Source organism: Leopardus geoffroyi, chromosome C2 (genome assembly GCF_018350155.1).
Source record: "Leopardus geoffroyi isolate Oge1 chromosome C2, O.geoffroyi_Oge1_pat1.0, whole genome shotgun sequence".
NCBI classification, from domain to species: domain Eukaryota; kingdom Metazoa; phylum Chordata; class Mammalia; order Carnivora; family Felidae; genus Leopardus; species Leopardus geoffroyi.
Window position 1 is genome coordinate 130524674 of NC_059333.1, and position 13913 is coordinate 130538586.

General features: G+C 40.4%; 1 protein-coding gene across 3 annotated transcripts in view; it reads right to left on the reverse strand.

Annotated features, from left to right (window-relative positions):
• DNAJC13 (DnaJ heat shock protein family (Hsp40) member C13) overlaps positions 1-7102 on the reverse strand; it is a 125532-nt gene extending 118430 nt beyond the window's left edge. The window contains exon 1 of one of the 3 annotated variants that reach the window (XR_006718734.1): positions 6671-6948. The gene's annotated coding sequence lies outside the window, so the exon portion shown is untranslated. Of the gene's footprint in view, positions 1-6670 lie in introns of all 3 variants that reach the window. The other 2 variants (XM_045503630.1, XM_045503629.1) reach the window with 2 other exon arrangements.
• Positions 7103-13913: the final 6811 nt, after the last annotated feature.

A 13913-nucleotide genomic window follows, 5' to 3' on the forward strand; every position in this document is an offset into this window, starting at 1 on the left:
TCATCTGAGGGAATAATTCTTACTTTTCACAAAACAGACCTCTATCTGTTGTAACAAAAAAAGTTTTTTTCCAAGAAAGACACATGATTATGACTCTCCTTTCCAAAACTTAAAAATGCCCTGAATATTCACCTAAAAACTGCAAACATGTCCACTTCAGCAAATACTGTGAAATCAATGTCACTGATCATTTACATATTTTTAGTTTGTACACATTCTTGAAAATTTTTAGACATAATTTCTATCTTTGAAGCTAACCTGGCTTTTGCAAGAACAAAACATACTAGTTCAATAAGCTCTTCTTCAGCTCACAAACAGGTACTTAATAGTCTTGCTGTTACACTAAGTAGACCCTAATGGGTAAAAGAGACTTTCAATTGCCATGTTTAACTTGTTGCTGTTTTTTCTATCACTACAGTAAATGCATAATAGGGGTTTAATTACCTAAGCATATTACAAATACATCTTAGAGGAAGTTTAATAGTAAGCATCCTAATATGCAAATACACTATTAAAAGACAAGGAGTTGGGGCACCTGGGTGGCTCAGGTCATGATCTCTTGGTTGGTGAAACTGAGCCTTGCATTGGGCTCTGCACTGACAGTGCAGAGCCTGCTTGGGATTCCCTCTGCCCCATTCCTGCTTGTGCTCTCCCTCTCTCACAAAATAAATATACAAACTTTAAAAAAAAAAAAAAAAGACACATTTAGGCTGCTGTCATTTCCCTTTCACCCAACACAAAATAGCAACAACATTTAGGCTTTTTAGCTCTTTCTGAAATTTCCCTATTATTCCTAACTCTCCCATAGTTCTACACATTTTACAGAACACTCCCAAATCTATCAGTGAACTAAAAAAAAGAAAAAAAAAAAAAAAAAGGAAAATTCCACTTTTAAAATTAAACCCAGCAGATCTAAGGCTGGGGGCGAGGGAATGGCTTTAACTACTCTCAGATTTGATAAACACCCAAAATACATTCTGCATCTCAAGTAGAAGTTTGAGGGAGAGAAAACCTCCTAGCACTAGATGACTAAGGAATACATGTCTGAAAAACATGTAAAAAAATGTAAATATTATAATATAGGATTTATGAAATATTAGGGGGAATCTCCTATATTCATAACCTTATCAATCCTTCCATTGTGTTCTGGCAACTATTCTTGACAAAATCAAAACATATAAGTAATTATTTTAGATTGCTTTGGGATTTTATTTTTGATCTGTTCATCAAAATATCAAATTTTGGGGTACATGGGTGGCTCAGTTCGTTAAGTAGTCGACTCTGGATTTCAGCTCAGGTCATGATCTCACGGTCTAGGATTGTGAGCGCCACATCAGGCTCCGTGCTAACAGTGCAAAGCCTGCTTAGGATTCTCTCCTTCTCTCTCTATCCCCTCCCCTGCTGGTGCCTACACATACTCATGCTCGCTCTCTCAAAATAAATTTAAAAAATATGTATCATATTTTTACTCATCAACTGCACAGAGATATTACCAATGACCATGTGCTAAATATGTGAACACTGCTTAGGCAGTGTGGTCACTTCTAAGGGCAACTTATAATGCTTCAACTATAAAATCCCAATGAATTAACTTTGTTGTTTTAGAGATCACTCTTCTTTATAAGCAGTTCATAAAAGTACAAGTAAAACTCAAATATGCAGGCTGTTGAATAAAGTTAGGAGCATGTGAAAAGAGCTACTAGCAAATTATGTTTATCTTTATTGATAAACATCTTAGTGAACCATACTTAACTGTACTTTGCAAATGTAACTAACTGTGTCTAAGTTAGCAAAGATGATCACAACCATGCTGGCTTAAGTTACTTACTACAAAAATATCCCTAAATCACTGACTCTCAAAGGAGTATCCACAATTAGGAATCATTCCATACTGCAAGAGATGTTACTGATTGGCATGTGCTGAGCATGTGAAAACTGCTGAAGCAGAAAAATGTATTGAAAACTACTGACTACAATTTTACAGTAATGGTTGGGGCAGGATGCTGCCCCATGAGATACTATGATTAGAAACACTACAGTAGTCCCCCTGCCCCTTACCCATAGGAAATGTGTTCCAAGACCCCTAGTAGATGCCTGAAACTACATAGTAGCCAATCCTATATAGACTATGTCTTTATACATATTTACCTATAATAAAGTTTAATTTAGAAGTTAGGCACAGTAACAGATTAACAACAATAACTAATAATAAGACAGAACAATTATAACAACATGCTGCAATAAGTTATGGGACTATGGTCCCTCAAAATATCTTACTGTATTGTCAGCCTCCTCCTGATTTGAGATAAAATACCTATGTGATGAGATTACATGAGGGGAATGACACAGGCACTGTAACATAGCATTAGCTATTACTGACCTTCTGACATCAGGAGGATCATCTGATTCTGGACTGCTATTGACCTTGAGTAATTCAAACTGTGAAAAGTGAATAAAGGGGGATGGGGGAACTACGGTACTATGATTCAGTGAATGGAGCTAGATACCCCTCAATGTATAAGACAGTCCTATGGGTTGAAGAACTACCCTTAGTTGACTTTCAAATATCCAAGTGGGCATTCACATCCATAAAAACCTACTTATAACTAATGCCAATTTTAATTCTGTATTAAATATAAATCACAAAGTACATTTTGCAGAGTTTAATATGAATATAATTTTCTAGGAATGCAACTATCATGTAAATAGAAAGATTATACTTTGAGTCCTCTTGGCTTTTCAGAATGTCTGTATTTTGTCTTCATTGTTGAAAAATATTTTTGCTTTTTTTCTTCCAGTACTTTAAAGTTGTCACTCAATTGTCTTTTTGATTGCATGGTCTCTCTACTTTAACTCTTTGTTTCTCTGTATAGGTCTCTCTTTGGCTACCTTCAAGATTTTCTTTCTCCTTTGTTTACATCAATTTAAATATGATGTCAAGGTGTATTTTGAGTTTTGGGGGGGCATGGGTATTTTTCTTGGTGTTCTCTAAGATTCCGGATCTGTGGTTTGATGTCTGACATTAATTTTGGAAAATTTTCTATTATTTCCTCAAACATTTCAGTATTTCTTCTGCTCTGTTCTCTCTTCTTCTGTGATTTCAGTCATTATATATTAAAATGTTCGATACTATCCCCAAGCTCTTGGGTGTTTTTTAACTTCATGTTTCAGTTGGGTAATTTCTTCTATCATCTGTAAGTTTACAGACTCCTTCCTTGGCTATGTCAATTCTGATAAGCCCCAAAGCATTCTTCATTTCTTTACTGTGTATTAATACTTCTAGTATTTCTTTTGATTCTTTCTTATAGTTTCTATCAGGTGAAACCACCCATCTCATCTTGCACACTGTCCATTTTTCTGTTCAACATTTAACATTATAGTCATTTTACACTGCCTATCAGATAATAGCATCTATGTTAATCTAAGTGTACTTCTGATAATTGCTTTCTCTTGAGAAAAAAATTTGTCCATTTAGCATGCCTCGTAATTCTTGGTTGGAAGCTGAACATGTATAGAACAAGAGAGACTGAGGCAAATAAATTTGGTAACTGAAAATGGGCTTGTCTTTGCTAGGTCTTTAGTGCAGTGTTTGTGATCTGTTTAGAAGTTAGGTTGGGTTTGATGTGCTGTTGCTGTGGTTATTCTCAGTGTTCGACAGGCTTCAAATGTGCAGAATAGCTGGTGCCCATGGTGAGGACAGTTTACTAAAGCAATGTCTATTTGATCCTTTGTGCTGTACTCTTTGCATAATCTAGTTCCTCACCTAATAATACTCTGCATTTACTTGTTACTGAAACCTTCTTATGATGGTGGGGGTTGGAGATAGTCTTTGTGGTTCAATTAAGGTTCAGTCTTAGGCATACACTAGATCTCTGGATCTCAGGGGTATGATCTTATTCATGCTGGCAGCAATTTTAAGCTCAGTGCCCCTCCCTGAGAAGATTCTTTCCCCTTTTCTGGTCTTCCCCCAGCTCAATGAATGCTCACCAACAAGGCCAGCAGAGATATCCTTCCCTCCACAGATTAAGGTTTTTGCTCCATAAAAGAAGCAAAGAGAAAGAATCAGAGTTTTGTGCCCCTCCTGAAAACTGCTATTTTCCTCCTCTAAGTCAGCACCAACAACAGACATTCCCCAAGGTTCTTTCCAATCTTTTCTAGGAATGCCCAGTGAGTTTGTGGAGAAAAAGCGTGGAAAAAGGTATACTCAGCTTTCATCAATTTGTCAGCTCTTCTAGCTCAATGCTTCTTGCCAATACCCAGCTGTGTCCAATGAAGGTGAATTTGAACGCAAGTCTACTCTGTCTCCTTAAATTCTGGGCTAGTAGTCTGCTCTGTGACCTCAGTTTTTTTAACAGATTTCCAAAAAAAAAAAAGTCATGAATTTAAAGTTAGTCCCATTCTTTTCTGGTGCAACAGTGAGAGCAAAGCTTCTTTTTATCCCAGGACCAAAGCCAGAGGTGGCTGTATTATTTAAAAACGATCTTGGGACAATAAAGCAGGTGATAAAAATTATTTGGAATAAAAAGGGGGTCTTTATTAGGTTTAATGAAATTAAGAAACACTGTCTTAAAGGATTTCTTTCAAAACACCTCCCCTTTAACCCCTGCTAGACATTACAGTCAACATTTAGGCCTAAAACTATTAGCAACCAAATTTTTGTTATAGTTTATCCGCACAGTCTTGCATCTAATTTACTCATTTTAAGTACCTCAATCAGAGAAGCAGGGGAAAAGTGCAATGGAAATCTCAAAATCACCTGTGTAAACAGAACTGGTTAAGGAACTGAGCCAAATTAAAACAGGTCCTTTTCTTTTCAACTGTAATTTAGTATCTATTGAGAACCAGATTCAACTATCAACCTTTCTACAAATTTAATAAAGCCAGCATTGTTACATCCAACTTAGCAACCAGCTTCAATTTATTTGTGGGTAAAGTTAAATTCTTACAAATAACTCCTGCTTTCCATCATTCCATAACTTTTGCACTGAAAGTGTTCATGTATTTTATAGACTATTTACTACTGCCACTTTAGAAAAAGAGGAATATCCATTGCCTCCCAGTGGAATAGAAATGCTGGTATTTTCCATGAACTGGACTATAAGCTTAAGGTTCTTGACATTCCTATCTCTTAATAACCCTCTGACTCCTCTTTTCCTCCCTTAATATGTTCTATTTCCTGTTTTCAAGCTAGGAATACAGTGTAACATTTTCTAAACAGGACTTATGTCCCATTGTAATATTAATAGCAAAAGCCAAGTTTGAGATACAGCTGTTTAAATACTGTTTCATATTACATTTAAAATGTTAACAAGGTTTTAGGTTATATACTACATTCAGTTTAAACACTAAAGCACTTTCCAGAAACCAAAGAAACACGAATCAAGTCGTTTTCAGATACGGAGTTTCTGACAAGCAGTTTTCTAAATACATAAATAAATAAATTTTTTTAGGGCAAGTCCTATTTCATATCCCTATAGACTCAGAGAGTACTGATAATATACTACAAAACCTAACCACTGTAATTTCCTCAAACTCTGCAGACAGTATTTTCAAACCTAGAAATCCATCAGCTCTATAAAGTAAAAAAAAAAAAAAAATACAGTGAGACAATCACTAGGGTAGATCCTGAAGAAATATTCTGAATTTTTTCCCCCGAAGACATTACACTCAAAGAGGCTCAAAATAACCCTATATAGTGTAAAGTCCTTAATAGAGAACGTAAAAATATCAGGCAGAGAGACCCTCCTTTTTTAGGGGAATCACGGCAAGGTGAAAGGGAAAGCAGAGAAGGGAAATTATCACTTTGGGAAACCATGGCCACATTAGGGGGAGTTTTTTTACTGTCCCCCCCAACAACTGATAAAGGATACAATCTCAAGACATCAACTGATAAAACAATCTCAACACAAGAGTGGTTAACTGAACACCCTACAACAACGCAGTTTAAGGGAAGACACTCTTCTTCAGTGTACTCAAATTTGCGTTCAACTGCTAGTTCACTGAGCGTTTCAGTCCTACTTCACCTAATCCAAAGGCCACATTCAAAGGCAAAAACCACGGCAGTGAAGGAAAAGACCACTGAAAATAAGCTTCCCTGCAGGAAAAGGAAAAACCTTAGAGGATAAACTTGATTTTGGAAAAAGGAGACTGGAGAAAAAAAAAAAAAACAAACGCGGGTGCTCCCCATCTCCTAACAAAACGAAACAGAGCTAAGCAAAGAAAGTCCAAAAGTCTATACCGGACGTGGGGGGAAAAGGGGGTCGCCGACCCCAGGAAACGAGAGTTGCCGGCATCCAGCAGAAAGCGTGTTCAGACTAGAGGGCTGGAAGGGAATCCCGAGGGCGGAGTCCAGAGGGGAGTCAGGGGTGTGTGGGGGTAAGGCTGTAAAGAGCGGATCTGGGGGGCCACGGTGGGTAGAAAACGAAAAAACAAGCCAAAAAAAGAGGGGTGGGGTTGAACAAGGCAGCACCCTGGGAGACTGTCACTTAGACACGGGGGATCCGACGGGAGGAACCAGACCAGCAGCCTTGGGGGAGGGTAATCTGCTTTCCTTAGCAGCTGAAGGCCAAGACACCACCCCTCTTTTTCCTGTCCTCGGCCCCTCAAGTATCCGTGGCGTGAGAAGCGGGTAAGAAAGAGCCCCCAGAGGCCGGTGCCCAGAGCGGTTTACCTTCGCGGAAGGCTGGAGAGGCTCCAGCCCGAGCTCCTCCCGCCGCCGGCTCCGCGTCCGGAGTGAGATGAGGTGCACCCCAGCCTCCTCCGCCTCACCACTTCCCCTTTCCCCGGTCGGGGCCCTGTAGCTCCGCTGCCGCGGGTTCCTGGTGCCGCGGCGGCGCGGCCTCCCCGCCCCCTCCGCCTCCTCCCTCTGCCTCTCAGAGGCTCACTCTGGAGGCCGCCATCTTCACTCAGGCTTTCAGCGACCGTGCTCCAATACGCCTGCGTCGCCACCGCCCAGGCTGTCACGAGACCCGGTCAGCTGATTTCAACTCTTCCGCCTTCTGTCCCGCCCTCCCGCTGGCATTTCTCGGCTCTCCCCATCCCATTCGCCCCCTTTTCCCAGAAATTCCGCGTTCTACGACCCGCCCGCCCCCCAAAAGTTACACATGCGCAAAGTGACGAGGCCAGCTGTAGGATCCGGAGTCCACGCAGCGCGTGAGGGGGATCCGCCCCTTGGTGCGTGCCGAGAAGCACCCACCCCGGAGCGCGCGCGCCCTCGCGGGCAGAGCCACGCCCCTCCGGCGTGTTCTCCTAAGGTCACGCCCTGCGGCGTGTGGTTCTGAGTCCTGCCGGGTGTTGTGCGGTCCGGATATTTACGCTGTTAAGTCCCAGATGTCCTGTTTTAAATCCTTTACGCAGCTTCGCGCTGGACTTCAAGTGCCGTGAAATATCCACGAGGCAATCCGAAGAGTCAGCCTACTACGCGGTTTGGCTGGATTGCGAGTCAGCAGGTTCACCACTATTAAAACTTCCAGAACGACAGTTTGAGGGCTTAAAGTTTTGCTGGTCTGGGGGGGTCGCCAAGACTAAAACTTAGGTGTTGCCTCCAGCTTTCCGTCGATGGTAGGGCCGAGAAGATAATACTGATAGCTCCACTTATTGTCGGCTGATCACGTGTCAAGGGTTTTATTTGCGTTAGTTAATCCTCAACTCTGAAGTAGGAATTGTCCTTGTTTTGCAGAGAAATTAAGGCCCCTTCCCACAGTAACGGACTTGGTATTTGAGCCCTAGCAGTCTGACTCCATGGTCAGTGCCCTCAATAGCCTCTCCCCTGAGCATACAAGGGAGCTGGAGGCGGGGCGTCAGGTTAGAGGAAAGAAGGGACATTATGTGTTCACCTGTGAGCAAAAGTTAAAGGAACTTCAGTCTCCCCTCCCAGACCTGAACTCTAAAGACCGCAGTTCAAAAACAAACTATGCTGCTGCAAACTTCAAAAGATGAATGGGGGTGACTTGCATGGATACATTATTTCATGCAGGTTAAAGGTGTCTGATGAAGGGTTTAATATTCTGCAGAGCAATGCTGAAATTGATTTATCAGAGTCTTTTTCAGCGGTTGACTTGTTTTTAGAGATGGTGATTGCAGGATGAAAAATGTAGACAGTGACTTTTACAGGTTTTGCTTCTTGACTCTGTTGACCCTTTGCCCTACCTTGGGGCAGAAAAGACTGCATTTAAGCTCAGAGTAGTCTTTCCTGTACTGCAGCAGTAAGATAAGGTGCATCTAAGGGGTGGGGTCAGGAATAGCTGGGTGTGGACAGAACCCTAAACAGAGTAGAAGGGTAGAAGAAGAAAGAAACTTGAGGGCTTAGTTAAGGAGCCTTCTTGTCTTATCCCATGGAAACAGAAACGGGTTTATGTGGCATTTTATAGGTTGCAAAACCTGCCAATAATTACAGAAGTCAGTATGGAGTGTATTTTCATTTTTTAGAGGAAGCAAAGAGAGTCCAAGTGACTTGCCCAAGGTGACCTAACTCCTAAAGGTTAAGCAGAGATATAGTCACAGAACTTGTAACATCAAAGCCAGTGACATAGTAAACCTCCACACAGACTCTCTGTTCAATATTTGGGACAAATATCGGTTCTCAGAGTTGGGAGAAGACTTAGGCATACTGCAATGCCCCCATCCCCAATAGTGGAAAATCTCCTGCCTTCCAAGATATTTTTCTTAATGTTTAGAAACTATCTTATTTGGGGGCGCCTGGGTGGTGCAGTCGGTTAAGCGTCCGACTTCAGCCAGGTCACGATCTCGCGGTCCGTGAGTTCGAGCCCCGCGTCGGGCTCTGTGCTGATAGCTCGGAGCCTGTTTCCGATTCTGTGTCTCCCTCTCTCTCTGACCCTCCCCCGTTCATGCTCTGTCTCTCTCTGTCCCAAAATAAATAAACGTTGAAAAAAAAAAAATTAGAAACTATCTTATTTGTATTCAGCCAACTTGACCTCTCTTTCATGAGCATTTTGGTTTTTTGTTTTGCCTGTGTGTGGCATTCCTTTAAGTATTTGCCTATACAGCTAATCACCTATGTCACTCTCTCTCTTCTGTTTATCACTGACTACCCCAGCCACAGCTTCCCATCTTCAGAAACCGTATTCCTCATGGTTTCCGCTACTGCTTACAGGATGTGGTTTCAAGCCTTTTCACAATTGCCTTGGTTGCTCTTAATTTGATTTGTACAAGTTTGTCAGTGTCCTTCTTAAAACACTAGAGCTAAACACAAGAGTCAGGAAGGACAGGAGGACTTGTCCCTTATTTCCCTTTTCTTCTGTTAAATCCGTACCCGCCCCCCTCCCCCGCCACACACACTCTTTTTAAAAAGGGCGACAAATACAAGGCAGGCCCCTCAGACTTCTCTTTCTGGATTTGTCTTTTTACTCAAAATTTAAATTTGCATTAGCTTTCCTAACACGTTCATAGTGTACACAAATCAGATTTAGTTAGGAAAGGGGAACACAGAAGATGCCATTCTAAACTGTGTGATACATATACTGACAATATTTCACAGCTGTTTACTTTCATCAGTGGTGTAAGTTAGTTTACAAAGCAGGAGAGGTTTTAGATTTTAGGGAACCCACAAGATGGTCAAACACCTGATTAAACTCCCTGTTGCAGTTAAATTGTCCTTCCTGGGGCGCCTGGGTGGCTCATTGAACTCACAGTTTGTGAGTTCAAGCCCCAGGTCAGGCTCTGCCCTATCAGTGTAGAGACTGCCTGGGACTCTCTCTCTCTCTCTTTCTCTCTCTCCCTCTCTCTTAAAATAATAAACTTTAAAAAATTTTTAAAAATAAATAAATTGTCCTTCCTAGTTGTATCAATGTCCAGATCCAAAATAAATCCCTAGGAACTCTGTGTAATTCAGCAAGATTTGACCTGTTTTCTGTACAGTAGCCACTAACCCCATGTACCTCCTGAATACTTGAAATAAAGCTAAAATACCAGATTTAATAGTAAAATATTGCATTAATAATTTTTATGTTGATTACATGTTGAAAGAATATTTTGGATCTATATTTGGTTAAATAAAATACATTATTTAATTTTACTTGTTTTCTTTTTTTTCAAATGTAGCTACTAGAAAATGTAAAATTTTATAGGTGGCTCCTATTATCTTCTCCTCTGACACTGCTGGCTTAGAAAGTCTTGTACAGACATACAGTCTGGAAAATACTTTCCAGTTAACAAGCTTGAAACTCCCACAGAATCACCTTCTACTGGACTTCATTTTAATTTTCTATGTGGTTGTTTTTTGTTTGTTTTTCTTAAGGTTTATCTTGCCACATATAGCTTGTTATGTTCCTCTATGATGCTCAAATAATTGTATAGACTTGAAAATATTACCAACATGTGACAAATGATGATAGCACATGGAATCCTTGATGTATGTGCATATGCATGTACACATAAATAGTATTCACATTTAAAAAATAAATAAATAAATCATAGGGGTGCCTGAGTGGCTCAGTTGGTTAAGCATTTGATTCTTTTTTTTTTTTTTTTTAACATTTATTTATTTTTGAGACAGAGAGAGACAGAGCATGAACGGGGGAGGGGCAGAGAGAGAGGGAGACACAGAATCGGAAACAGGCTCCAGGCTCTGAGCCATCAGCCCAGAGCCCGACGCGGGGCTCGAACTCACAGACCGCGAGATCGTGACCTGGCTGAAGTCGGACGCTTAACTGACTGTGCCACCCAGGCGCCCCAAGCATTTGATTCTTGATTTCCGCTTAGAGGTCTTGATCTCCGGCATGAATTCAAGCCCCGAGTTGGGCTCTGAGCTGGGCATGGAGCATACTTGAAACCAGCCAATCAATCAATCAATCAATTCAACCAATCAATCATAGCCTGGCTTCACCTGTTCAATTAATCCTATCCCAGGAACTCTAATTTTATTAATATGAATGAAAATGTATTTTTAAAAAGTATAATTATGTTCACATAGGAAGGATTTTGAACTTCTATTACCCAAAACATGCTTTCATTTAATTACAGAAAATTACTGAGTTCTGACCTTATTTTCAGGGTTGGATCAAGAGGGAAAATGAAATACCTGGTGTGTGGTTTAACAATTTGAAACCATTATTGAAATACTATTTTATTAAGGAAAAGGCCTTCTGTATTCTTTTATTAAACTTAACCCCAACTGCTTGTTTTTTTTCTTTTCTTTTTTTTTTTTTTTTTTTTTTTTTTGCAGTCTATGCATTGCTGAGGATTTTCCAGTTCAAACGTTCCTACTAGTTAATGAAACACTTTCAGTATTACCAGATTTGAGGAAAAATCAAGAGGCTTATGTATGCTTTTCCATAAAGGATTTTGCAGTAAAGATTTCCAATCTGCTATGAAATTATTACAGACTGGCACAAAAACAGACACATAGACCAATGGAATAGAATAGAAACCCCAGAACTAGACCCACAAACGTATGGCCAACTCATCTTTGACAAAGCAGGAAAGAACATCCAATGGAAAAAAGACAGTCTCTTTAACAAATGGTGCTGGGAGAACTGGACAGCAACATGCAGAAGGTTGAAACTAGACCACTTTCTCACACCATTCACAAAAATAAACTCAAAATGGATAAAGGACCTGAGTGTGAGACAGGAAACCATCAAAACCCTAGAGGAGAAAGCAGGAAAAGACCTCTCTGACCTCAGCCGTAGCAATCTCTTACTCGACACATCCCCAAAGGCAAGGGAATTAAAAGCAAAAATGAACTACTGGGACCTTATGAAGATAAAAAGCTTCTGCACAACAAAGGAAACAACCAACAAAACTAAAAGGCAACCAACGGAATGGGAAAAGATATTTGCAAATGACATATCGGACAAAGGGCTAGTATCCAAAATCTATAAAGAGCTCACCAAACTCCACACCCGAAAAGCAAATAACCCAGTGAAGAAATGGGCAGAAAACATGAATAGACACTTCTCTAAAGAAGACATCCGGATGGCCAACAGGCACATGAAAAGATGCTCAACGTCGCTCCTTATGAGGGAAATACAAATCAAAACCACACTCAGATATCACCTCACGCCAGTCAGAGTGGCCAAAATGAACAAATCAGGAGACTATAGATGCTGGCGAGGATGTGGAGAAACGGGAACCCTCTTGCACTGTTGGTGGGAATGCAAACTGGTGCAGCCACTCTGGAAAGCAGTGTGGAGGTTCCTCAGAAAATTAAAAATAGACCTACCCGGGGCGCCTGGGTGGCGCGGTCGGTTGAGCGTCCGACTTCAGCCAGGTCACGATCTCGCGGTCCGTGAGTTCGAGCCCCGCGTCAGGCTCTGGGCTGATGGCTCAGAGCCTGGAGCCTGTTTCCGATTCTGTGTCTCCCTCTCTCTCTGCCCCTCCCCTGTTCATGCTCTGTCTCTCTCTGTCCCAAAAATTAAAAAAAAAAAAAAAAAAAAAAAAAAAAAAAAAACGTTGAAAAAAAAAAAATAGACCTACCCTATGACCCAGCAATAGCACTGCTGGGAATTTACCCAAGGGGTACAGGAGTACTGATGCATAGGGGCACTTGTACCCCAATGTTTATAGCAGCACTCTCAACAATAGCCAAATTATGGAAAGAGCCTAAATGTCCATCAACTGATGAATGGATAAAGAAATTGTGGTTTATATACACAATGGAGTACTACATGGCAATGAGAAAAAACGAAATATGGCCCTTTGTAGCAACGTGGATGGAACTGGAGAGTGTGATGCTAAGTGAAATAAGCCATACAGAGAAAGACAGATACCATATGTTTTCACTCTTATGTGGACCCTGAGAAACTTAACCGAAACCCATGGAGGAGGGGAAGGAAAAAAAAAAAAGAGGTTAGAGTGGGAGAGAGCCAAAGCATAAGAGACTGTTAAAAACTGAGAACAAACTGAGGGTTGATGGGTGAGAGGGAGGGGAGGGTGGGTGATGGGTATTGAGGAGGGCACCTTTTGGGATGAGCACTGGGTGTTGTATGGAAACCAATTTGACAATAAATTTCATATATTGAAAAAAAAGAAAAGAAATTATTACAGACATTTTTACTCATCAGCCCTTCAAGGAAATATAAAGTGGTAAAACATCACAAGCAAGTCTCTGATCCTCTTTGAGCTTCAGTTCCCTCATCTGTAAACTAGGGATATTGACAACTTGAGAGACAGTAGTGAGAGTTAAAATAACTTATGTGGATGGAGCACCTGCCTACTAAGCACTCAATACCTGCTAATTTCCTCACTATAGTTAATCTCAGGGTCTCCAACTGGTTTATATATAATCCTTGTGCTTGAGTTCCCTCTGTCTGGCCAAGACAAGATAAACAGACATTTAAATTATTAATTCACAAAACAGGGAAGTTCAAGTGTTCATTCTTGACAACTGTATCTGAGTACCATGAAAAATCATAAAATAGTTCATGCCAAAAAGGTGTCATTATTTTTTTATTTCTTGCAAGAGAACACAGTCGACTTGCTAAAGTCATACATGAATGTTAACAATGTGTAAAGACCTAGACGCATGCGGTGTTCATCTGTACAATATTTGAGTAATGAGCCAAAATTTGATCATGAAGTTATTAGAATGCCAATGGCCCATTCACTAGGAATCAAGGTGAGAAAACATCCTCTAAAGTTAATTAGGTGCACAGAAGCTTCTACTTCCCATTGATTTCATCAAAATTCACCACAACTCTGAGGAAAAGATGTCGATTTGTTGATATTGGATAATGACTTGTTCATATTATGTTCATCTAAGAACATAACACTTAATTACACAATTAAATTCTTGCTGACTTTGTACGTATAAAGATATGACTGCCATTTCTGTATAAAACTTAATTTTGCCAAAAAAACCATGACTTTTTTTTTTCCTTCTGAGCAACAGTAATCAGGTGGCAGCCACTTACTTAGCATAAAGCAAAATAAAACTAGTATATAGGAAGTAGTAT